The following is a 26513-nucleotide window of genomic DNA, read 5'->3' as shown; positions in this document are numbered from 1 at the left end:
AAAACCCGACGGCTCCTTGCCTAGGGCTCTTGTCTTCCCTCCTTCCTCTCCCAAGTCCTGAGAGCATCCTCGCAGGGGCTACGCCGCGCGCCCGGCCAGCTGAGCCTTAGCGCCGCGCTTGCCCAAAGCTGCATCCTTCCCAGCTCAGCCCCAGCGTGCGCGCCAGCCGCCCGCCTAGAGCACTCGGTCCGCCGGGGCGCCGCCCAGACGCGCCTGCAGTTGGAGGTCACTGTCAACCGCGCGGGCATCTGTCCTGATGGGCTGAGGGCAGCCACCAGGTCACCCCCGACCTCACTGCCTGCCCGGGGATCAGAATCTCAGCCGGACGTCGCGAGCGGCCGGGTTGGGATGCTGAGAAGGGTAGCAGGTGGCAGGGGGCGTCATTCACCACCTCGAGGCAGCCCCTGGAGCCTGAGCGAGAGCCCGAGCACTTCTTATCCAACCGTTCCAAACAGAGAGAGAGAAAGAAAGTGAGAGAGAGAGAGACTGAGAAAAAGAGAGAGTAGTGCCCACGGACATCTCCGGCGCCGCGGGGAAGGGGAGGCGACAGAGGTGGGGGGCTTGGGACGGGAGAGGAGGGGAGGGATGTGGGGAGGAGTGGGAAACCGGCGTTCAGATATGATGTAGAGAGGCAGGAGGGGCACAGGGATGGAGGGCAGGGGAGGGGGAAAGGAGGGGACCAGCCGTTTAGAGGAGAAGGGAGGTGGGGGTAACCGGGATGGAGGGGATTTGAAGGGAGACGGGCGGGGCCCCGGCGTGGCGGGGAGCTCAGGGGAGGCGGGAGGGGCACCGGGATGGAGGCGAAGGGAGGGGAGCGAGGTGGGCGGGGTGAGCGGGAGGAGGGAGGCTGGGCGGGCGGACGCGCCGGGGGAGGGCGCTGGGCAGGAAGGGGAGGGGGAGCGCGAGCGCGAGAAATGCAGAGGCTGCAGCGGCGGCGGCGGCAGCAGTAGCGGCAGCGGCGACGGCGGCGGCGGCAGCGCTCCAACTCGCTCCTCGCTCCGGGCTCCGCCGTCGAGCCGGGGAGAGAGCCACCGCCAGCGGCCAGGCACCCGGCCGGACGACGCCAGCGACCCGGGCCCCTCCGCGGCACCGCGCTCACCCAGGGGCGGCACAGGCACCCAGATCCGGTAAGGAGGCGCGCCCCGGTGGCCCAGCTGCCGCCGCGGACCCGGGGTGCCGGCCACCCGGGGGCCTCCGTTCCCCCCTCTGCCCCCGCCCCACCCCCGAGGCCCTTTGTTCTCTCTCGGCGCCGCAGCCCGGGGCGGGGAGGGAGTGGTGCGGGCCCCACTAGACGGCGCGGGTCGCGCGGTCCCCCTCCGTGAGGCCTCTGTCGCGCTTCGGGCATCTGGGGTGATGGGGGGCCCCGAGGTGGGTGGTTTCGACCGCTCGCAGGGCGGGGAGGATGGGGGGGGTTGGTGAGCCTGATAGACGGAGTTGGAGGTGGGCGGTGGGAGGGAGGCTGCTAGTTAAGGAGGAAATTGCCGAATGTGAAACCCTTTAAATGAATTGCGTCCCGAAGAGACGGTTTTGTGAGGCCGAGGGGAGAGTATCTGCCACCGGCCCCGTCCAGAGCCGGGAAGAAAGCGCTTGGTGCGAGGGGCGCAGCAGCAGAAGATGGAGGGTGGGGTGCGGTGGGGCGGGGGGGAGGGAGGGGAGAAGGAATACGGGGAATCTGGTGTGATCCGAAGGGAGGAGGGGGCTTTTTGGTTCAGCAGATGGGTTTCCTTGACCCGTGGGAGTCCTGAATCTTGGTTTCGGGTGGCCAAGAAAATGCGAGGTTCACACGACAACGTGCCTCCAGAAGCACAGCTGAGCAGATCAGAGACCCGGCCTCGGTCGTGGCTGAACTGCCTTCCCATGAACCCGTGGGCTACATCTGAGCATTTTATGTTTTCGAGTATTCGGTTCGGAGAATGCGCTGAGCGCCTCCTGTCGCGGGCCCGGCCGGGAGGGTGTGAGCTTGAACCTGACAGCGCGCGGCCCCTGACCGCCCAGCGCGGCTGTGAGCGAAGGTTTGGGGTTTAGCAGGTTTTGCTTAAAGCGCTAACACTGAAAGCCGACTCCCGGCCCTTGTTCGCCCTCCTCGCCCAATCGCCCTCGCCTACCCCCCCACCCCCACCCCAAGAATAAAAATTGCAGAATCCCTGGGTCCGCGCGCACACACACAAAGCGTGGCTACAAACCGCATTCTTTCATGAATATTCATCGAATGCTTGGCTGGCCTCCTGATCTGCTTCCTCGGAGACATGTCCGCCTTGAAACGGACTCCGTGAACAGTCTTTGCCTGTGTAATTTTCACTCTGCTTAAATTAGCACAGCGCACACGGGTGCATTTTTTGTACCTTGACCAGGATTGACACCACACCTCGGTCTGCCGCGAGGCCACTAGCACATCTGTGGCGGGTTAAAAATCAAACACTAGTCTAGAGGTGGTCTTCTTGCTATAGGGGTGTGGATCAACCTCCCAGGGATTACAGCCGGGGCCAGCAGATCCTCAGTACTGCGGGCAAAATGAATGAATCGGGACTGTAATTACCTATTCCTTTGTCTTGGCCTGGCGCATGCGCCGGAGAACAGGGAGTGGAGGGCCCAGGCAGCCCTATCTGATCTTTTCATCACCCACCCCCCCACTCCCTTCCCAAGCCCAGGAACAAAGGCGTTTGCCCTAAATGTTGCGTGAAACCGCTGGATACAGATGACAGGTTTTTTTCCCCCTTGTATGCGTATTTCTTCTTTTCCAGGCTATCTCATCTCTTGCTTTCTTAGCGATTTCAATTGATGAAAAATAAGATTAGCCTTGACGATGAGGGCAAACTGGGGATTAAATATTTTTGTAAACGAACACTGCTGTTTTCCTTTCTCGTGCTGTGCATTGTTCTCTTTCCTGTAACGTATTGCGCTGCAGTGATGGTGGCTGTCTTAATGTGCATCAATTAACCGTTTGTCTGACAGATTTTTGCTGCTGGCCATTTGATTAAGGGACCTTGGTCTCAGAAATGACAGTGGGTATTGCCCCTAGTGTCACTCCTTGGGAAAACTTAAGACATTTTGGCGTTTAGACGAACAAGATGGCCTACAAAACCCAGAGCTGAGAAAAAGGGTTACCTTGTCAGGATCCTAACGCTGTCTGTTTTCTCTTGATTCCTAGTACCTCATTGTTTCATTAGGAATCCCAAAGACGAACCCCATGGAGTTGGAAATCCACTGATAGGAGAGGAAGAAGGCAGCTGGGGCTGCTGGGGTGAAGATGGTTGATTAAGTTCTTTTTTTTTTCCGGTGTCTAACAGAAGCCATGAGCCATCCTCCCTCTCTCTCTCTCTCTCTCTCTCTCTCTCACACACACACACACACACACACACACATTTGATGGTTGATGACTGATTTTTTTTCCAGTGATGCAGTAACCAGATTATGGCCTCTTTTGGGGCTAGTTTGTTCTACCAACTAAAAGACTTTACTGTGTGTATAAAAAGGAGCTAAATATTAATAATATTTTCGCAATGGTACGTTATGCTTGAGAGAATTTTATGCTTAAGTATTCTCGGTACACCCTGGTAAGACAACACGTGGCAGGAAAATGGAAATCATCCCTTTTGTTCCTTTTAATGAAACTTGATATTGATCAAGTTTACTGTATCAGGACCTTTATTTGGTAGGGTGGCTGCCTGCTACCCTCTCTACTCCGTAGTATTGAGTGGTTTGTTTTTGTTTTTTTTTTTTTATGGTTTAGAGGGCTAGATGTAGGGTTTTTTTGTTTGTTGTTTTTGTTTTTCTTTTCCTTTAGGTTATGTTTTTGAGATGAGTCAATATAGCCCACATGCAATGGCAAATATATACCAATATATCCCCAATTGAATGAATCTTAGGTTTTTGAGAAAGAGAATTCTTAGATTGAATTATAAATGATCCGTTACCTTTTTCTTTTATCCAGCTAGTTTTCTGGCAAGCTTTAACAGGTAGAGAAAGGGAGTTGGGCCTTTTGACAAAATGCGCCAACAATGACTACACAGTATTATCAGTGGTGCCAGTGGCGCATCTCTCCTTAACTGGTGCTCACGCTCTGATTATGTGGGCACAGGAGGATCTTTTCTCCCCACAGACCACCCTAATTTGAATATCTAATTTGAACACCCTCATTTGAATGGAAGAGCCCTATGGGCTTTGGTTCCCTCTCTTTGGAGGCATCTTTAAATCTTCCTGGATTTACTAGACCAAACCATATTATAATCTAAGATGTGACATAGTCTGTCTCTTTAATTTTTGTCTTTTAAAAAAAATTTCACATTAACAACAATTTTAAACCATTTTCCCTCCGTGGTCAAGATGAGTGGAGTATGAAAAACTTAGGTTTGGAGGAGATTCAGTCACTGTACAATGGATGTCTGTAATAGTCACTGTAGTTTTGTAAAAAATGGCAAAATCCAAAACCATTTTTAAAGCAAGGAAGGTGCCGTGTATATACACATACACAATTTATACATATATACTCATGTTACGAAATAAAATTTTATAAATGATATGAAACTAAACTAGTTGGTGTAGAATATCATTTTACAGTGCTTCATAATGGTCTTCGGAAAGTAATCAATTTTCTTTTTTTCTCAGTATGTATATAGATGGGAGAACCTAACTAGTCTACTGAGATGCTCATTTCCACTTTTTACCCATGTACTCCTGAAACAAATGGGTTGCATTGAGCATCTGAAATTAATATGTTCATTTACGGGCTTAAATATTCACATAAAGCCCTTTAAAAGCTGTAATAAACAATGCTTACTAAATAAAAGATTTATAATAAAGTTGCTCTGCCTTATTTTTGTTATCGTTTGTAAAATTTTGTTTTGAAAAATATTCAGAAAAGGCGTGCTAACTATTGTTTGTCAAAAGCAATTGCCTTTGGTGTCTGCTTCTGTTGAGAGCAATGCTCTGATTTGCTTAGGTCTTTATCTTTCTAATAGGTAGTTTTTACCTACTCATTTTACACCCTGTTTATCAAAAGATTAACATCTTAATGATTGTTTTAGCTGGTAAACTGGAAACCAGGTAACTGCTGAGGGAAAACCGAGCATGTATGTGGGTTGAAGTTCTGCGGGTGGGGGGAATGGGTGCGGAATCTGTCATTTTATCCAGTTTTCTCAACTCACTGAATCCTTTGCATTTATTCTGCCTCTTAAGACTTTGGATAATACAATGCAGTGTGAACTTTACAGCTGAATTCTGGTGGATTAGTATCAGGAAATAACTGAGGTTGTGAATAGCCAGAATGTTTTTTTAAAGAGCAAATACCCTTGATGGGGAGGTTTCCTAGGATGTAGTTAGTGGAAAAGAGAGTCAGTTTGAAAAATCTCTAGGCACTGGCTCGGCCACTTTGGCCAAATTACTTCAAACCTCTTTGCATTTCACTTTATTCAATTGTATAATTGGAGTAATAATTCCTAATTTTAGGCTATAATAAGGACCACACATATGTCTGAAACGTGCATAAGTACAGTGGCTAGCTCTTAGGGGCCGGCCTAACCTCTCAGTCTGCATTTTCAGCACAGTCATCAGTGTGATTGACATCGGTAACTAATTTCTGTATATTGAGCTGTATTTTTGTTCCACGCTGATTAAGACCTGAGGGTTTTGGTGTATTCAGTCAGAAATAGGATATTTCAAACCTCATGTAGGTATTTGAAATTCTGTGATATGCTGTGTGGGAATTTGCCCCAAAGTGGATTGAATGAAGCTAGGATGGCCACCCTCACTGAATTTCCCATGGGTGCTTATGTAACTCAGGAGATGGTGTTTAAGTTCTTTTGAGAAAATACAGGGGTAGTCTTAAAGCCACAGAAGTTCCCAGCCTGCCAAAGGAAGATTTTTGTTAAGTGCCATTTCCTCCGCTGCTATTAAGACAGACATCTAAGTAAGTGTCATGTGAGAAAAAATGTCCAGTAAACCTATCAAAAGTAAAAGATAATCGTTTAGGGAATCAAATTCTTACCAGGATACAGTGAAATTGTAATTTTGAAAAGACACAAGCCTAAGAAGCAATGAGGTTAAACCACAGCCTTTTCTTCCCTCTGGAACTCAGAAGTGGGATGAGATGGATGCAGAGAGTCTCAGAGTGTGTTTTCCCTCTTCAGCACCCTGAGGGTTTAAGTAACTTTAAAAATCAGGCTTTCCAAAGGCAGTAGAAGTTCTGAACAAAAACAGGGAAAGCAGAGATTTTTTTTGACTAGCGAAGGCAGTCAGTGAGGGGAGGTTATGATTGAGCATGCTTCGAAGTCTAGGAATAAATTCCTGAAAGCTTTCGAGACTTAGAAATGGAAGTCATCTGCAAGCACAACAGGGAGCCAGGTCATAAGCAAATGTTTCAAGATAATATAAGAAAATGGTGTTCGGTGAGGAAGGCAAAGTATTTACACAACATTTCCTTCTTATCTCTTAAACACTTTCTGAACCTGTTTTTGACTTGATTTTTTATTTTCTTGTTCATTTTGGATGAGGGAGGAAGGACTGGACTTCATGGGTTTGTTCCTTGAACTTCTGTTTGAAATATAGGGCTCAGCCACTGTACATTGTGTAGGAAATATGATATTTAGAAAGCGTGACTTGGAGGGCTGGGTGTGGAGCCAGATTCACTGGGTTAAGAATTTTGTCTCAACCATTTACTAGCTGTGTGACCTTTGGCAAATTGCTTAGCTTCTCTGTGCTTCAATTCTCATCTATAAAATGGGGGTTATAATACAGAGTTATTGTAAGGATTAAGTAAAATAGTCAAAGACCTAGGACAATGCCTCACACACATTCTGTGCGTCTTTATAATGCACATACACTGTAAAGTTGTGAGAGGACCAGCTTTCTTTACTTCATCCTCTACATTTATAGCTGTTTATATGCTTATTTCAAAGATTATTATTGCAAGACCAGCTGGTGGTGGTACCCTGGACAGTTGGTAGAACATAGAAGTCTGTAGTTTAGAAAAACCCTCCAGGTATAGCTATGATACCTTGAATATGTTGCCAGGGCACTTGTACTAGCTTTGAAAGTCCAAAGTGGGTAGATTCATAGAACCCCAGCCTCCATATTGATTGGTATTACAGTATAAAACAATAATGTGAAAGTCCTTGGAAACTGAGAGACCTTCAGAGAAAGGCTCACTGATTTGTTATGTTGAGATCTGGACTCCACTGGATAACCTTGGGTGTAGACATAATTCATTCATATTCCTGAAGAGACTTGGCTTTGTTGTGTCCTGAGTCAAGGTGCATTCATCAGCATATGAAAGGAGTGTTTTAGTCATTAGTGCAAAGATTGATATAAACCAATTTAGATATTTAAAATCCTGAGAACACACCAGGAATAAGCTTTCACTTTTCCACATCCCTACCACCCACACCAGGAGTAAAAACTAAAGCTTGTCTTACTCAGGAATGTTGAAGGTGTTGTCACCTGTTGACAAAATCTTTAGAAATAATTATCTCTCTGGCAACCTTAGTCACTGTGGCGTCTTTGAAAAGAAAAAAAAAAAAAAGGGAAATTCTTTGGAATTTCAGATATTTGAGATGGTTCATCCTGGAATCAGTTTGACCTTTCAGGCATTTAATTCAGGGATCTGCCTAAGTGATTTGTTTTTGGCCTTCTACACACCGGGCTTTGCTGCTGAGTCAAGGTAAAATCATTCTCATTTTGGCTAATTTTTTTTTTAATAGTTTCTTTAAACAGGATTTTGAATCTTAAGGAATCAGGAAGGAAATTATATTGTCTTACTTTATCTGTCAGGTATTCAGTATAGGAAAGACGTTTTGGATATAGTGATTGTATCATTTAAGAAATTTCCTCCATCAAAGGTTTTTTTTTTTCTTTTAAATCTGGAGAAGTTAATGGACGAAATTGGACACTTGTTGACTATTTATTGTATGTCATATGCTCTAATTGAAATGTATGCCCTCAGACAAATTGTAAGATGCATTTTACCTGTGAATAAAGGAAAAAATAGAGGGTTAAATAATATACATAAGATCCTAGAGCTAATAGAAATTGGTAGAATTTGAATCCATGTCTGGTAGCCCTATTCCGCTGGCCAATGCTGCTGTCTTTCCCATCAGCCATGGCCATTTTATTTCACGTAATTACGGACACTTGAAGATAAAATGGATAACATATTGTAACACATTAACTTCTTCAATATTCATTTAGAGAGAGTTGTCCTAAGTTCTTCAATGAAAAATTATTTGTCTTAGAAGAGATACAGTGTCTAATAAATATTTAATCTGTAAATACATTAAGTGATCTCTAGATTAGAAATGCTTCCTGTCACGGTGAACATGGGCTGATATCCTTAAATTATTTCTGGGATGATGATGGTGAGGATGAGGGCTGCTTTTCAGGACTGTAGAGAAACGTGGGTTTGGTTGCCGCCTTCACTTTCCTCATTACACTTCCCAAGTGGAAGGAATCATTCAAATGCCTTACCTGTGATTCTACCTTTGAAATACTAATCAGAGATACTAGTCAGCCCTCTTCCAGCTATGCAGTTAGGGTTGCCTGATTAGAAATAAACCAAGTCCTAAATTTGTGACCCCATTTTCCTTCTGGCCCCACACAGGATTCATTTACAGAAGGTTGGTGGCTGCTTGTAAATACTATGCTAACTCAACCACAGTCCTTTGTAAGTACTTGCCTCATTGTAACAGAAGGTTTGAAAGCTCATGACTAAAACACTTCTTTTGGAACTGAAAAGGACCTTAGAAAAGTTAGTGGCTTATTCAAGGTCCCCTGAGGTGGTTAGTGGCTGAGTGGAAACCCAGGTTATTTCTCAATAAAGCCTCACTCCTATGGGCACCCCCTTCTGTCTGATTGAGTCAAGCTCTTACTGTCTATAACTTTAAAACAAAAAAAAATTCTTACCATTCTTTGACTCTGATACCAGTTTTTGAAAAACCCAGTCCTGATCCTGTTTCTCTGCCTGATGCCCTGTCTCCCCTCTCCAGCAAGAGAAGCCATTCTGCCTTTGGTAACACCACTTATGCTTAACTGCCCGCTACTGCTTTATCTACGCGCCATCTTTCCCCCTCAACTTCTCTCTTTTTTTTCTTACATTATAGGCGTGTGGTTTCCTTTAGATGCCAAAGAATTTATGGCATGCATTAAAGCAACTTCGCCCAGAAAACTCAATTTTCGTGTCATATCTTTGTTTTCCTCCTAGAATAAACAGCGTCGCAGGGTTTGGAGCCTGCACATGGAGGGCAGGAGTTTGAAAAGAAAGCCAGTTGGCTTTAGACTAATTTGGGGGCTGTAGAGTGAGTGGAGCAGTCAAGCATGGTACTCTCCAAATGCTCCGGAATCTCCTGGAAAAGCCAGCGTGCACAGTGCTGTGGAGAGGTGATGGACACGAGCTTTTACGCTGATTACTAGTGTTATCTGGCTTATTGGTTTGAGAGCTGTGTGAAACATGAGGTTTAATCTTTTTTCTTTAAAATTGTCATTTATAGTATTGGGGCCGATTTAGAGGATTTAAAAGGGCTGTATGTTTCTGAAGTAGTCATTAAGATATGGAACTTAAGTACTTAAGGTGTTAAAACACTTCATAAAGCTTCATATTCAGATGTTTGAAACGGATTTTAGCAATGTAAACTGTTTATGTGCATCTGTATTTGGAGAAGCTGTGATAAGTTTAGTTTTGGATAAGAGAGTTCTAATTTCATATTTAAAATAATCTCTTTAGACATTTCAATAAGTGGAGAATAAGTTTTGGATAAATTTATATTGTTTCCCAGGGAAACCTGCAATAAGCAAGTGGCGTCACAGTTTTTGTAATGCTCTTAATTATTATAGTTTTGCAGGTTCAGAAATAGATATATTCCTAAAACAAACCCAACTTAAGACTTTTTGTAAGTTTATGAAGAAAAAGATGTCGGAGAACAGCTTTTCCTGGTTGAGCTTTCTAAATTATGAGTTTCCTGAATTGCTTGGCCAAGTGATTTTGAAAAGACCCACATCATTTACCCACTGACAGGCATTCAAAACACAATTGCCACATAGACTAATACAATAGCCAAGTTAAATAGTAACAAGATCTAATTGGGAAAATAGTATATCAAAAGAGAAAACAATAGGAACCATCTAATAACTGAGGACATCCCAGTTTCTTAAGGTTATAGAGAAGAGCGTCTCCTTGGAATTGTTGGGTAGTCACAGAGTACTGTTTTAAGCTTCTCTGAGCTTGTCTTGGAAACTGTAGGAGCTGTAGGAATATTTGCCGGCTCTGACCTTTACAAATGTCCTCAGCTGTTTCAATACAAGATAACATCATCTGTATTTGCTTTCGGCATATTTAAGACTATTGGGTAAAAGGAAAATTGAGAGAAATCAGTGACTTACAGGTGGAGAGATTTTGAGATGACTTTCTCTCCTCCTTTATCCTGCATTCCATCAAGAAGGTAGGGTGAGGTTATATGACCACTTGGGTATTCACTAAAGACTTAAATGATTAAATGAGGGGTTCTGGAATCTTTTCTGAATGACTCATTTTCCTAAGGAAGAAAGGAAGAGTCTCAGTTAACAGTTGGTGGTGACAATAGCTCTTGGTGGGTCTCGTGATCACCCAGCCTCAGGGAATACTACCCTTATTGACCAGAGGTTATTGTGGCACTAGGGTTTCCTCAGTAGCCCTGGTGATCTTTTGTTGAGACCTCAAGCTTTGAATTCCTAGGCCTCACCCAACTGGACTTTTCCAGCACTTTCAGTGTGTGGTTTTCAGACAAATGGTAACAAGTGTTTGTAGCAATGTTCTCTAGAAGGTTGTTAATACAAGATTGACGGTTTCCCAGGTATGTGTTTCTTCATGTGACTCACGTGATTATCAGTCTTCTTCCTCACCTAATCTGGTGGTTGACTAAGGAAAAGTCTCACTGAAAGTTTCATTGGTGTAAGAGACATAACTAGTCACTCACTCCATTTACCTCCACCTTTTCTATTCTTACTGGTTTTGTTTCCAGTATCCAGAGAGCTTAGCTTTGATTTCATCTATAATAAAGTCTCCTGGGTGGGTGGGTGGGTAGATGGGTATGAGGGTCATCCTAGGAGAACTCAACTGGCTACAATGCAGAGAGAAGCAACCCCATGATGGGATTATAACACGTGATTTCACTAAGGTAAGAGTTGTAGTTTTAAATGGGAAAGGAGTTCCATTAATATGTCTAAGCTATGATGTTTGATTTACTACTAACTCTTGAGTGCTGAGAATGTAACCAAAAAATGAACTCCTGAAAAACTGAATTTGCATGTCAACAGGCTTCACATCCCTCTGCCTCGTTAGCCACGTTAATTAGTCCTTCCTGCTTAAAAAAAATATCACATTGTTGCAATTTAAACTTTAATGTTGTCAATAGTAACACATCCTTTGACTGTATCCTTATTTCCCGTAACAAATATTACCATGTTAAATGGAGAAGTGGTGGTTAAAGGAAGCAGTTAGCAAATTAGGATTTGTCCCCAGTTAAATTAGGATTTGTACCCATGCTACTCCCTTTAACTTGCCTTCTTTAAGACCAAGAGCTACTGCTCGCATATCTCTTTCCTGTTATTGATCCGCTTTGCTAGGCATACTACCTAAGGAGTATCTTTTGTCATACCTGTAGTGAGATAGCCAAGAATCCCAGATAAAGGGTAAAGAAGTCCAGAATGATGTAATACTGCAAAAACTGTTACTGCTGTTTCTAAGGTGAGTGAAAAAAAAAACTCAAGCCAGTTTTGGGTTGAGCATGATTTCTGTTGGAAGAGGGTGTGACCTGAGGGAGATATATCTAAAAATCAACCCCCAAACCTCCCAAACCCTTAGGGTATTTAGACAGCATAATATAATACAATTAATGTTAGCACACAGCATGGCAACCCAGCAGGCCCTGACATGCTAGCAATTGTTTGCATAGTTTACCTAGTAGAGAAAATATCTTAACTACTAGAATAAATGTTTTAGATCACTAACATGCACCATGGTTAGTGTGAGATGTGAGTTGGCTGGGGATGAATTTCCATTGAAATCTGATTCTGATAACACATTTAACTACCACCCTAGCTAATTAAACCATCTCATCTTGAGAGAGGGAGAGGCGTTTGGATACAATAACATTTCTTGTGAAATACTGAGCTTTGTAAAACCCTTCTGAAAGGGAGCAAATGGCTACACTTGAGGGAAGTTTCAACGAGGTACTTTTGCAGCCATATTTCTGGATGGAGAGAGGGGAATGCCATTCCTTTCTGTTCTTAAAAGTGTCTGGATTCCCCTTGCGTGGGCAGGATTTCTGGTAAGTACGCTACAGGAAGCAAAACTACATCATTCTAGATCAGCAGTCAATGACCTCGTTTCCAAGCCCCACACCGCCCCCTCCTTCTAGAGTTTTCTGGGGGAGAAAAGGAGACTAGAACATGCGAGGAGGAAGGCGAGGAACAGGAGGGGAGAGGTGGAGATGCTCACGCAGTGATAGGAATGGCAGAGGCAGGGATGCTTTGTTCCTGTATTCATCTGCTAGGGCCGCCATAACACAATACCCCAGACTAGAGGCTAGAATTTCAAAGTCAAGATGTTGACAGTCTGAGGTGTTCGGTTTCCTCTGAGGTCTCCCTCCCTGGCTTACAGATGGCCTCCTTGCTGTGTCCTTACGGGATCTTGCATCTGCATGTGTGCACCCCTGGTGTCTCTTTCTGTGTGTCCCAATCTCTTTTTATAAGGACACCTCAGTCCTATTTGGACTTAAAGGCCCTCTCTCCAAATACAGTCACATTTTGAGGCACTGGAAGTTAGAGCTTCAACATACGAATCTGTGGGAGGAGGGGACACAGCTCATAACAATTCATGTTTCATATTAGGAAAGGTGGTTTACAGTGAGGAACATTCGAAGCCCCTGTGCAAAATGCCATTTTCCCTGCCCTCAAGATGAAGGGGGTGGGGAGAATGAGCTACCCTGGAGCCTGTGGTTTAATCCTCACAAATCCATGTGAGGCAAGCCTAAGTAGTGTTCTCTTTGGACAACATGAGATGCAGAGAAGTTAATTTCCCTGAGATTCACGTTGCTGGAAAAGGTAGAGCCTGTGTGGAATTCAAAGCCTGTTTCTGTGGCTCCCTTGGACTGGGGTTGGCAAAGTGTGTATGCAGGTACCGTTCCCTCTGTTGTACTCAGGATGGACTTGGGTCTATGGATGAGGCCTCAGAATCCTTCTCAACACAGTGCTCTAGGCAGTCGCCACCAATCAATAGGCATTAATACGTGGTGAAGCCTATTTTTCATTCTAGCACTGTATGATCATGTTTTTCCTCTGCTCGAAGCATTTCCCATTGGTTATCCATATGCCTAAAAATGACAAGAGTGAATAAAGGAAGAGAGAAGGATTTACTGAGTCCATGTCGTGTAAAGAACTAGCCAGTCTTGGGTAAATTAAAATAGAGGTATTCTGGGGGAAAAACCAGCAACAAAAAACAAACAAACAAACAAAAATCTCTTACCAATAGTGGCATTGGTAAAGAGCCCTTCCTACTCTAGATGGAAGAGTTGACCAGATGCGTAAGCCAGTTTAAAATCCTATTCTAGCATCTATGCTTGTCGATAGGGATTCACCATACAGAGTATTACTACAGGGCAAGTTTTATTGCATGGAGACTTGAAGACATTAGAAGATACGAGCTTTAACAGAAAGCAGATGTGGGAAGAATGGTTGGAGTTTTGATAGGTTTCTGCACAGTGGGACAGTAAAGAGTGGGAAGTTAGTGTCAGGAGTCGTGTGAAGTCTTTGATGACAACAGAAATCCAGGCTCATGAATGTTGGGGCCTTTCCAAGTAATAAAACAAGTAGTGATACTGAAGGGATTTTTTTTTTTTTTTTTTGTGGTACGTGAGCCTCTCACTGTTGTGGCTTCTCCCGTTGAGGAGCACAGGCTCCGGATGTGCAGGCCCAGCGGCCATGGCTCACGGGCCCAGACGTTCTGCGGCATGTGGGATCTTCCCGGACCGGGGCACGAACCCGTGTCCCCTGCATCGGCAGGCGGACTCTCAACCACTGCGCCACCAGGGAGGCCCCTGAAGGGATTTTTTGAGGGGCATTCCCAACAAATGTGGATGTGGGTATGTCTTCACTTAACACGTTGGAGATGCTCTTTTTCAAAAAGCAATTTACAGCTTTTGAAAGTGCCCTCTCAAGTGATTCAGCCGTTGCCTTTCTGTTTCAAGCTGCAGGTCACGTCATGTTGTGTTAACTGCGGCAGTAAAAATATTACCTCACTAAGCCACAGTCTAATGGAATACAGTAATTCACTGTGATGATTCTAGATGAACCAGCAGCCCTAAACTAATTGAAATTTGGTACTGTTTAATATCTTTTATAAAAATTTTCACTGGTAAATTATTTTCTGCATAAAACCTACAATGTGAGTTACTGTTGAATTTTTTATTTTAACTAGTTTATGCCACATATATTTTCGAGCCAATGTCTGCAGTCTTCTTTCAGTGCTCGACATCTGGTTACTAGCACCTTCTTCCATTCATTCCAGAAAACTGGGCTCTTCCTGCTAACAAAACTCTATGGCATCTACCTTATAATTAGCCCTCACATCCATCCATTCCCCTCTACACTAAGCTAGGGGCCTAGTCGAAGTTTGATCCCTCTCCTCGATTACTGCTATCTTCTTCTGCTAAGTCTAAGCATGGCATTCCTGTGCTGAAGACTTTTCTATCATGACTTTCTGTGACACTTAGAATAAAATGTAAAAATCCTTTGCTGATCTGTCAGTTCCCACGTGTTCACCTTCTGTTTTCCTCTTCCTCCTTCTCTCGACCTCGCCATCTCACCCTCTGTTTGCAGCCTGCCTCTCAGGTCTCCCAATGCTCCAAGCTCTTTCCCACTGTTCTTCTGCCGGGAGTGTTCTTTTTTCCCACTGTCCGAGTACTCCTGGGCTTAAAGATGCCACTTTCTCAGAGACGCCTTTCCTGATTATCCCCACACCTCTCAGAACACTTGGCAGTTTTATCCCCACATTCATCAGAACTGATGTGATTATTTAATGTCTCCATTCCTCTAGCTGGAAAGACCTGGGAGGCAGGGGTGTGTCAGTTTGGTTGATCCGTAACTGTGCTGTGCAACAGTTCTGGGACTTTGCAAGCACTCTGTATTTGTTCAGTGTCAAAGGTTGCCTACAGGACATTATATTCATGGAGCGCACCCGCCCTCTGAAAGGCTGAGGTCCTTTGGCAGCTGAGGTAACTTCCATTTATGGACGGGAAGTTTCAGCTCATCAGTTGTGCTTACTATGAAGATGAATATCTGGTGAACTCCAATTAGTGTAAGTATTCTGTTTCCAAGCGGTAACCTTAGGGGTCATTGTACTAAAGCCCTGGGACATTATGGCGTGATTAGTACTAATGGCTCCTGCACCCCCAGCTTCCTCCTAAGGTAGGGTGTCAAAGGAGGAATGAAATCGTATTGTTATTTGGGAAACAAATAGTATTACACTGTGAGGTCTTCTCAGGCGTAAACCGCAGTGAGTGAAAGCTGGGGCTGGCTGTGGTTATGTTTCTCATCCATACTTGCAAGTTACTGAATGCCATGGATCAATAGTATTGAGCACCTTAACCCATGAGTGTTTGTAACAGTCTTTGTGGGGTCAGGAGTATTAGGCCTCCAGATGAGCATATGATTTTACATCTTAACACATTAGTGGATTATAAAGCTAATGAAGTAGATACGAATTTAGCCCTGGTTCTGTGCTGTGACCACTTACTCTAAATGGTGAGTTCATCCATGCCAGGACTTTGCTTCCTTCATCTTTGGATGTCAGTTTCTAGCACAAAACCTATGGTCCAGTAAGGGCTGAAGGCACAGAAGGGTGTCTTTTGTGGCCATGTGACATCCTGCTATACAGATAAGGCATATTTCAGAGTGTTGGCCTTTGCTGTACTTTCACATCCGAGACCCGGCTTGTAATGAATCTTTAGCAGATATCACAGTATTTTCTTTGGGGGTAGGGGGTTGAATACAGTTAAGACAACATTTGTGATTTAATCCTCACCCCCTCATTTACATGTCGTCCTTGGCGGTCAGTATTCAACTTTTATTGTCTCATTCCTGAGTGTCTGTGGCCTTAGTGGGAACTAAGATTCTTAGAGATAAGCGTTTTCATGTCAACCCTGGGGTCTCTCACAGGACAGTGCCTAGTGCTCTAAAGCTGATTCTTAATGATCGAATTCTTATTAAATAAAATATGTTTGTAGGTTTTTACAGTGTTAGGGAATTGATTTCTGAAATAACCTGTAGTTAAGAAATAATAATGCAGGGTTCCAGTAGGCAAGTCTAATCTGGCAATACAACTTACTCATTCTAAAACATTTCTAGATATTGATACTTTATTTGCAAAATTTTTATTTTAATAAGCTTCCTTTTTACATATTCAAAGTGTAGTTATGGTTGAGGTGATGGCCAGGTATTTATTGTCTATATCTGTGAGCTGCTTTGGGCTCTAGGACATTCTCATACCCTCTCCAAGATTTATACTATAAACATGTGCTACTTTTACTATTAAATCAATACTTTGTCTTAAAATGGTCTCATTTTAGACTAGATGGGACACATTCCGGTTGTATGTGGCTGATTACTCAGATGGTCTCATTTTATATGAATTCAGTTTATGAATTAGCCAATGGCATTCTCTGCAGCTGTGGCTCCTTTATCTCCCCCGCCTTCCCCTGGCGCCCTTCCCCACTAACATATTAGGATGGCACTTCCATATGGATCTAAAGGAGCAGGCCCTCAGAAGGGAGAGCATAACTAGGCATCATCTACTCTGTAGGGTCAAGTCAGTTGGATTTAAATTGGGTAGTAGAAGAAAAAGGTTTTTTTTTTAACATCTTTATTGGAGTATAATTGCTTTACAATGGTGTGTTAGTTTCTGCTGTATAACAAAGTGAATCAGCTATATGTATACATATATCCCCATATCTCCTCCTTCTTGCGTCTCCCTCCCTTTCTCCCTATCCCACCCCTCTAGTTAGACACAAAGCACTGAGCTGATCTCCCTGTGCTATGCAGCTGCTTCCCACTAGCTATCTATTTTACATTTGGTAGTGTATATATGTCCATGCCACTCTCTCACTTCATCGTAGCTTACCCTTCCCCCTCCCCATGTCCTCAAGTCCATTCTCTACGTCTGCGTCTTTATTCCTGTCCTGCCCCTAGGTTCTTCAGAACCATTTTTTCTTAGATTCCATGTATATGTGTTAGCATACGGAATTCGTTTTTCTCTTTCTGACTTCACTCTCTATGACAGTCTCTACGTCCATCCACCTCACTACAAATAACTCAGTTTCGTTTCTTTTTATGGCTGAGTGATAGTCTATTGTACATATGTGCCACATCTTCTTTATCCATTCGTGATAGCTCTTTGCAGCTAACTTTTTATCTTATGCACCGTTGAGTATCCCTAACTCACCATATGGCTGGCTGATTACCAAACTTCATGCTTTGTTTTGAAGCCCTGAGGTTGTAGATTATGTACTTGGAATATGTAATCAGCTGGCATGACATGGTATTGATGGTTGACCAGCAATTTATGACAAATGAGTAACTGGACGACTGGTATACCTTTGGATGTGTATTTCCAAGCAGTTTACTAGATGATATTTTCCTTACTTAATTTTTTAAAAAAGTCCTCTCATGTGACTTGCTAGGGTAAAGGTGTCGTTTTGGTTTTGCGATTGAGGAATATAAACAGGAAAGTTGCTGTGGCTGCAGTAAGGAAGCCCAGGGCATGATTGGCTTAGATGTCTAAATTCCACCATCCTCCAACTCCAGGAAACATTCTCTGTGGGCCTCCATCTTCTGCTATTGTGGGTACCTACATAACTCCCCTTCAGTTGTGTGAAGACAATTCTATTTCTGCTCTATAAATGCCTTATTGGGTTGGATACACAAGATGTAAGTTTAAAAATGTATTTTGTATAGTTAAAAGGTGCAAGTATTGCTTTGGTGATGAATTCATTCTTTATTTAGAGATCAGTGGTTTTCAAAAAAAATTAAAAAAAAAGATCGGTTGTTTTGGTAAGCATATTTTTAAGACTAAGCTTTTTAAAAGCAGTTCAAATGAGCAATGGATGTAGGAGTTTTCTACTCTGCTAAATGCAATGTAGGAAAACACAAACCACATTAAAAACTTGTAGAATTAATGTTTGTTTACTGAATGAGCTGAGAGGTGCAAAGACCTGTTACCTTGCTTTTAAGAAGCTCACAGTTGGTGAAGACAAACAAGTACACCAGTAATTACAGTGAGACAAGCGTTGGTCTGTATAAACAGGATAGAGATATTAGCCGATAATCATTGAATTAATAGCATGGATCAATGATTACCTCTGTCCTTTCTCTATTCTGCTGTCAGTAGATCCATCTCTTCCACTTGACTAAGCCATGTGGGATATTCCAAGTTCAATTGGCTATTATTTAAAAAGAGTTTTATGTAACGATCTCTTTTGAGAATATGGAATTCAGGATTGATTTCACTTAATTCAAAGGTTGTAAGCACTCGGTAGAAGAGTCGTTTACATATCCTACATTTTCATCAAAAACAAAGTACTTTAGGATTATAAATTGAAGGAGAAGCCTTCAAGAATAGTTAGTTCTTAAAACACGGTAAGGATATGCTTTAGATCTCGAGTGAACAGCATCCTTACAGCACCTGAGGACCTTTTGGGGAAATGTCCCCAGCTGGTGCTCCCTCCTGCTGGCCTGACTGCCTTAAGACAGACTACTCAGCTTGAGAAACAGTGAAGAATTTCTGTTGTTCTTTTTTCAAGAGTCTCAGAAAAGCACACAATGGTTTGCAGGATCCTTCAAGTCTTTAATCTCTGGAAGTTGCCCCCTGAATCCAGGAATGAATGGTGCTGGTCCTTTGTTCCAGAGAGAGATGGAATCTCTAGGGACACAATGGGAGGTGCGTGGAAATGACTGACATGCAACTAAGGAGTGTCTCTATACAAAGAAAACATTTTATTTTGATAAACTGTGCTTTGAAAACTGTAAATTCGAGTTTCTTCTTGGATTGGGTAAGTTTGCAGTGCTAAGGTTGATAGCAGATCATTTTTCCATTAATGTTTTGTCACAGGAATTATATTTCCTTATGTGTCTAGTCCTTTTTGCTCTAAAGTGCTGGTTTCTCTTGACTTCTGAAATTTGCAATTCAGGAGCTTACAGAGACTCTTGAACATGACTTAAAAAAAAACTCTCAATGATATGGCAAGGTTGGTAACCAATTTCTTATTGTTCCTCTAGCCTTCACCTTCTAGTCTGATTTGTACTACCTGCCATCTATATCAGCTGACTGACAAACGATTATTTCTCAACCTCATGGGGAAACTCCTTGGACATAGGAGCCCTGTCTACTTGACTGTTGTTCTCCTAGAATTAAAGGCAATAGTTGGCCCAGAATAACTGCTCAACATAAATCAATGTTCTCCTAGAATTAAAGGCAATAGTTGGCCCAGAATAATTGCTCAACATAAATCAATGTATTAATTTTGGAGATTATTCTACCTTGAGGGAGAAAAGCAAAAATGATTACTTTTTACATTTTAAAAATTTATTACTACATGAGTTTAAACCATTTGTGGGTCTCTTGGGCAGATCACTCAGAGAGCTAGTTTCCTGGCTGATAAATGGGAATTAAAGTATTCATACTCTGTTGATGTTCTTTCCTAAATAGTTAAATGGCTACTGAATATATCCTGAGACCATATCCTAAGAGTTTAGTTTTCATGTCATTGTTTAAAAAAAATCAAATATTTTAATAATACAAATTAAAGATTTATATCATCTTTGTAGCTCCGAATATCAAAAAGTTGAGTAGGTCAAATGTGGCAAGTAATGCACACTTCTAATTAGATCCATCTTAAGAAAAAATTCTTAAGAGGCAGTCTTGGTTTAAATAAATCATGTCTTCATATCGAACAAGCTACTGTGTAATTCCTCTGAAATTTTCAAGAGCTGGAATTTTTGTGTATACCTTTGAAAGCTTGTTAATGGAATGTTCCAGCCCACCCTGCAGTAAACAAGCAAGAATTCTTCCTGGAGGTGTTGTAAGGAAGACCGATAAGGCTCTCTGGTAGGGAAGCAAAGAACCCTCCTTGAGCTCATCTGGAATTCTCTTCTGAATTAAAACACAGACTATAGGTCTGTTTTTAATGTTAGTGACTTGGATAATTTTCATTTTGAAGAAAGAAAACTGCCTAAACCTGGGGTTGGACTTGCAGGCATTACAGTGTAGACCTTGGATAATGATGTGTATAAATGAGGCTTCTGTAACCTGGCCTTTCCTGGGTGTTCCCTGATGTGACTTTCTAAAGTCAGAGTACTTGTGGTGTCACCAAGCCAGTACAAAATGGAACGTGTGTGAAGAGGCCATTTAATTATATAAATGCTTGTTTGGGGGAGTCTTGTCTTTTCCAGCTCTCAGTCATATTCTCTTGGATGGATCTGAGCAGTTTGACACTTCGACTAACACTTGATTTGGTTTGCCACTTGGAATATGTTTGTGAATTGTACCTCTTCTATTGTCTAGATGCCTGTCTGTTTTTTTCTCTATGTCAAGCGCTTTCTCTTTTCAGAAAGGCATTGCACTTCTCCTTAAACTCAGTCCAGATTCCTTTGGTTCTCCTCAACATCTTACTCTTAATATAGGAAAAGCGGTCACCATTTTCCACCAACTCAGTTTAGGTAGCTGGCTATCTGAGGTTTTTTTTTTTTTTTGCGGTATGTGGGCCTCTCACTGTTGTGGCCTCTCCCATTGCGCAGCACAGGCTCCGGACACGCAGGCTCAGCGGCCATGGCTCACAGGCCCAGCTGCTCCACGGCATGTGGGATCTTCCCGGACCGGGGCACAAACCCGTGTCCCCTGCATCGGCAGGCAGACTCTCAACCACTGCGCCACCAGGGAAGCCCTATCTGAATTTTTATTGAAAGCAAAATAAAACTTCAAAGAAACTGAAGAAGCTTGAGCATCCCCTCTCTCTCTTCCAACTAACACCTACCGAGGTTTATCTTTGGAGTAATTTGATGTTTATTTGATGAAACATGTAGTTAAGTGTTAAAGGAGACTAATGTCAAGCTTCAGAACGGTGTGCAGAAACCTTGGATATTTTCTGTTGAGCATTGGCTATCCTTTGGCCATGGGTTTCTATGGAATCCCTGAAAGCTAGTAGATGCTTGCCTGACTCCCCAGTAACCTCAACCAAATGTGCTGAAGTGTAGCCACAGCCATTTCACATCTGAACTTGACCCACCTTTTGTTCATCTCCTGCTGTCTCTCCTTGCTGCCTTGGGCCAGCTCCAGTTTGCCATCCCACTATCCAGCACCACGAGCTGCTCCTAATTTCTGATAAATATCTGAAGGGAGGCATAAAGGATATGACTCTTTAAATGTAACTCATTATGAATTGTATTTAAATATTGCTATGGTGACCATTTTCCAAAGAATAAGTGGAGACTTCTTTTTGAGTGTGAACTATTAATCACCTACTTTCCTGTTGAACTTTGGTTATCTTTGGTAAATTTTAAGGACCTTTCCACTCAGATGAAGACTGCCCAGCTCTCTGATAAATGCCTGGAAAAGGAGGATTGGTTTAGTGCTTCCTCATTTCAGTCGGGTAAGAAGCCAGTTTAGCTGGCTTGAGCTGAAGGAATGTGTAAAGAAGTGGGGGCAATAAAGCCACACAACTCCTTATTCTTACCTGAATAGTCAGTCAGCACTTGGCTGAGTATGACACACTACTCTAGCTCCTTCTGAAGAAGGTCTGGATGGCATCGATGAAAAGTCCCCTCACTCTGTTTTTTCTTGGTAAATCATTTTCTTTCTTTCTTCCTCCCTCCCTCCCTCCCTCTCTTCCTTCCTTTCTTTCCGTCTTTCTCTCTTTTCCATCCCTCCTCCTCCTTCCCTTCCTCCCTCCTTCCCTACATTCCTTCCTTCCTTCCTTCCTTCCTTCCTCCCTTCCTTCCTTCCTTCCTTCCTATTGAAGTATAGTTGATTTACAGGTAAACCATTTTTGAAGTTGCCAAACCCAAAGTCCAAGTAAGAAGGTCAATGTTGGTCCATATACAGAGGGCCGTATATTTGGCGATAACTGCTGGTCCCGTACTCACCCTGGGACCTAGGCCTCAGAGTCCTGAAAGATGTGTTTAGACAGCCTAGACCATCACCTTAATTACAGCTTTGGTTACCTTCCTTCCAGGACCTTGCAATGTAAGGCTGATCCTAGTCTGAACTCAGTTAGGGATTTAGATGTGTGTGGCATATTTGCATCTGCTAATGTCCTCTAAGGGTTGAAAACAGAAGCTTCACTTAGTGAAGCAAAACCTCCCCAGTTTAGATTTACCCTCCTCCACCACCCCCAATCTGTGAATCTGTACAGTACTTATTCAAAGTCCTCTCTACTGGTAACCACCATGGTGGTGGTGGAGTATTTGGAGAAGTAGTATGGTGGTATTTGCGTTTTCTTTTTCAACCTGTAGTCCTGTATTTGGCACTGTTCATAGAGATGCAGTTTCAAAGATTCTACTAAATAAAAGGCCCGGATTGTTATGATTTTGATTCTAAGTTGATAACATGAAACCATCATTACAGGGAAGGCAAAGCTATACAAATATCTAGTTTTTAAATGGCATTTCACAGCATTTTGTAATCATTTAAAGTTATATTATTATAAGATAAAACCTTTTAGTCTACTGAATACAAGATTATCGTGGGCCAGGCAGGCAGTGCACCAAGCTTTACAGAGACTGACAAGATACAGCAACCTGATGGTACTGTTGTCATTCCCCTGTACAAATGAGGAGACTGAGACACAGAGAAATGAGTAACAGGTCACACAGCCAGTGTGACCAGCCGTTCTTGGGCCGCATTCCATGCTCTTAACTTGCCAAAAGCATTGTGGTCAATAGAAAAACTTAATTTGTTGCTTCCAATTTGGGTCACTTCTCTTTGACCTCTTTAAATAAGTGCCACGCATTAGCTGTATTTGTTGGAAATGAACAAGATTCTGAAGCTTTCCTGTGTCTGTTCTGGGACTGGCGCAGAGCCGCTGTGCCTGCCTGTGAATCCCTGAGGGCCACCAGTGTCACAGACACCCCTCCTCCAGTCCCTTTGGCTGCAATGGGTGGGATTTGGTCCTGTGGGTCAATTTACCAAAACAAAACAGAGGTTTCAAACCCCCCTGACTGAACAGAAGCTGGGGATTTGGGGACCAGGCTGCAAAACTAGTACATGGAGTCAGGATGCAAACTTGGGATTTTTGAGACTCAAACTTAAGCTTAAAAAAATTAAATCAGAGGACGCTTAACTGAAATATTGAACCGTACTGTGGTCTCCCCACAAAATATGAGATGTGCTGAGTTTTAAGCGTAAGTGGTTCTCTCAGAGAAGACACCTCATTCCCTCATATTCTGTGTGCTTTCTTGAGTGGCAGAGAAAGGAAGACAATTACAGTAAGGCACTATCTTCTCATGCTGCTCTGTAGAGTGGAAGGCATTCTTGATGCACCCTTCATACTTTTGGCAATTACTATCAACTACACTGAATCACTGAATTTCTAGTTCCTTTTTTTTTAAATTTTATCGATGGCTCAGTTAATAAAAAAGCAAGGAGAGGGAGAAGTTTAGGATACATCCATATCAGCAGTGAATGGGGTTAAGAATGATCCTGTGGCTTTGTCTTTCTCTATCTCTCTTTTAATACTTTTTAGAACAGTTTTAGGTGTACAGCAAAATGCAGCAGAAGGCACAGAGATTTCCCCTGTGCCCCCTGTCCCCAGACATGCATAGTCTCCCTCATTATCAACACCTCGCCACGAGAGTGGCATGTTTGTTACAATCCATGAACCTACATTGACCCATCATAATCACACAAAGTCCATAGTTTGGTGTCATACATTCTGTGGGTTTGGACTAATTTATGACATGTATCCACCACTACTGTGTCATAACTTTGTCTCTTAATAAATGTTCAAGTCAGGCCTCATTTAATTTAAGGGGGATTAGTGATTGTCAGTGCATTTATTATGTCATTATGACTATTAATATGTTTTCAAATCTTTAAACAACAAAAAAAATTAATGCTATTTATAAAATTACATATTTGCTCAACTTATTAATATTCCAATGGAGTGGAAGTTTAGGGAAGAAAATCAACTTGGTTTAAAAAAAAATGGTAAACATCTTTTCCCTCCTAAAAGGAATTTTTTTTGGGGGAAGGGGGCATATCTTTAAGTGAACATGTGCTAGTAAAATTACTTTTTTAAAAAAAAATAAATTTATTTTATTTAATTTATTTTTCGCTGCGTTGGGTCTTCGTTGCTGTGCGTGGGCTTTCTCTAGTTGCGGTGAGCAGGGGCTACTCTTCGTTGCGATGTGCGGGTTTCTCATTGCGGTGGCTTCTTGTTGCAGAGCACGGGCTCTAGGCATGCAGGCTTCAGTAGTTGTGGCACTCAGGCTCAGTAGTTGTGGCTCGTGGGCTCTAGAGCGCAGGCTCAGTAGTTGTGGTGCACGGGCTTAGTCGCTCCGTGGCATGTGGGATCTTCCCAGACCAGGGCTTGAACCCGTGTCCCCTGCATTGGCAGGCGGATTCTTAACCACTGTGCCACCAAGGAAGCCCTAAAATGACATTTTTATAAGCCCTTCCATCCCCCGAAGTTTGCACTTTTCCTTAAAATCTGAGTGTAAGAGTGGATCATGTGTGTAAAGGGGAAAGGAACATTCTGGAACACGTGTACCCTACTGTCTCCACCAGGCTCATGCGATAGATGGTGAAAGGGAATCATGATAGACCCATCCGGACTTAAAATCTTTGTTCTATGCCTTCTTTATATCCAAGTCCTCCATCCTTCTTAGCTTCAGATCCTTTGTGTCTCATTTGACATGAATGGTATCTACCTCATGTTCTTATAAGGATTTGCCAGGCACTGGAGTAATCCCTCCAGAAGGAGTGGTATTACTGTTATTCACCTCCCTGCTCTAATCCAGATCTTTGTTTCCTTATAGCACTTAGGACACATAGTACTTATCTTGTTTGGGAATTTGTCTTGTTTGTGGACTGTGTCTGATCATACGGTCTTCTGGTTGGTGGTCTTGTCTTGTCTGTGCCTGCTGCTATCTCCCTGCTAGCTGGTCATGTCAGCTCTCTGCTATCAGCCCAGGTCTCTCTCCAGTGCTCCGCACCGTGCATGTCCTCAATGCATAGGTATTCACTGCCAGCAGAAAACAAAGCACTGGAGCTCTTGCCAAAGTGTTGATCAGGCACAGTTTCTCCAGTGCAATACATGCTGGGTACTACGTGAAATCAGGTAAAGTTAATTCCTTGCAAATATATCCTTACACTGAACTGTAACACAGACTTGAAGAGTTCTATTTTGATATTTTAGATTCTCAAATATTGGTAGATAACTTTCTATTTGGTGAGAGTCTCTATATTAAATATTTCCAATATATGCCCTCTTGATAAGAATATATACATTATACATTTGCAAGATTAGGTGAAAGATTGGTCCAACATCATGCTTTTTTTCCAAACACGTAATTTAACTCATGCCAGTATAATTGGATTTATGTTTATACGTGATCTGCTTTAACTTCAGACTGAGTAGTGTCAGTTTTTGTTTGATTTGCTCTGTGTGTACAGGTAAAAATTATGTTGAATCACAAACGTGAATAAAACATGTGTTGCCCGTTATCAGGAAAATACATAATGGCTTAGAAATTTGTTATCCGTGGATATCTGGGGACCTACATTCTAGCCAGTAACTCCTGCTGAGTTGGGGTCTGACATTGAATCCTAAGAGCTATCTCTTCCAACTCTCCCTTTTAGGGGTGAGGGAACTGATGACGAAAGGGTCTATGAGTTACCCACAAGCACGCTGCTATTGTATACACTGTCAGATCCTAAAGTTATGTTTTAACGTAAAGGGGGCTTGATAGGTGTATAGGCATTGAATATATATTTACGTTTATGTGCAAAATACTCTAATTACAGTTTCTAAAAAGGTAGTTAAGACATTTTTTTCTACTAGTGGATGTCAAATAAACTATATAAAAATTATCTTACATTTTAATATTTTAATATTAAATTATTTAGAATTTAAATTTAATTTTTAAAAATTATTTTTTACTCTCATTTTGAAGATGGAGTTTATTTTATCATTGTTAATACTATTTTGCCTCAGGTATTTGATTAACACTGTTTTGTTTCAGTATTTCAGTTGTTAACTAGACATTTATAAACACTAAATCTAAATGCCAGATATATTTGTATATAAATCATATAAATCTATAAATACCACTTTGCCTCCTTTATTAATTTCATTTCTTTTATAAACATTCTCACCGCAGCAATTTAATATATGAGATTCTGAGATTAAGGATAAATAAATTTATAATTTTATAGGCCTTTAAAATTTACTAGGTTCCTCATAGAAAGTTACATAATTTTTTTTTCCCTCTAATCAGAGAATCTC

At 42.4% G+C, this 26513-nt stretch overlaps 1 protein-coding gene across 2 annotated transcripts in view; it reads left to right on the top strand.

Moving 5' to 3' along the window:
• Nucleotides 1-914: 914 nt before the first annotated feature.
• Nucleotides 915-26513, top strand: part of BASP1 (brain abundant membrane attached signal protein 1) — a 54488-nt gene continuing 28889 nt past the window's right edge. The window contains exon 1 of one of the 2 annotated variants that reach the window (XM_082620689.1): nt 915-1127. The gene's annotated coding sequence lies outside the window, so the exon portion shown is untranslated. The remainder of the gene's footprint in view (nt 1128-26513) is intronic. The other variant, XM_082620688.1, reaches the window with a different exon arrangement.

The sequence above is a fragment of the Mesoplodon mirus genome (genome assembly GCF_964341445.2).
Source record: "Mesoplodon mirus genome assembly, chromosome: 5".
NCBI lineage: Eukaryota > Metazoa > Chordata > Mammalia > Artiodactyla > Ziphiidae > Mesoplodon > Mesoplodon mirus.
Note: the sequence above shows the minus strand (reverse complement) of the source record. Positions and strands in the feature narration are given on the sequence as shown.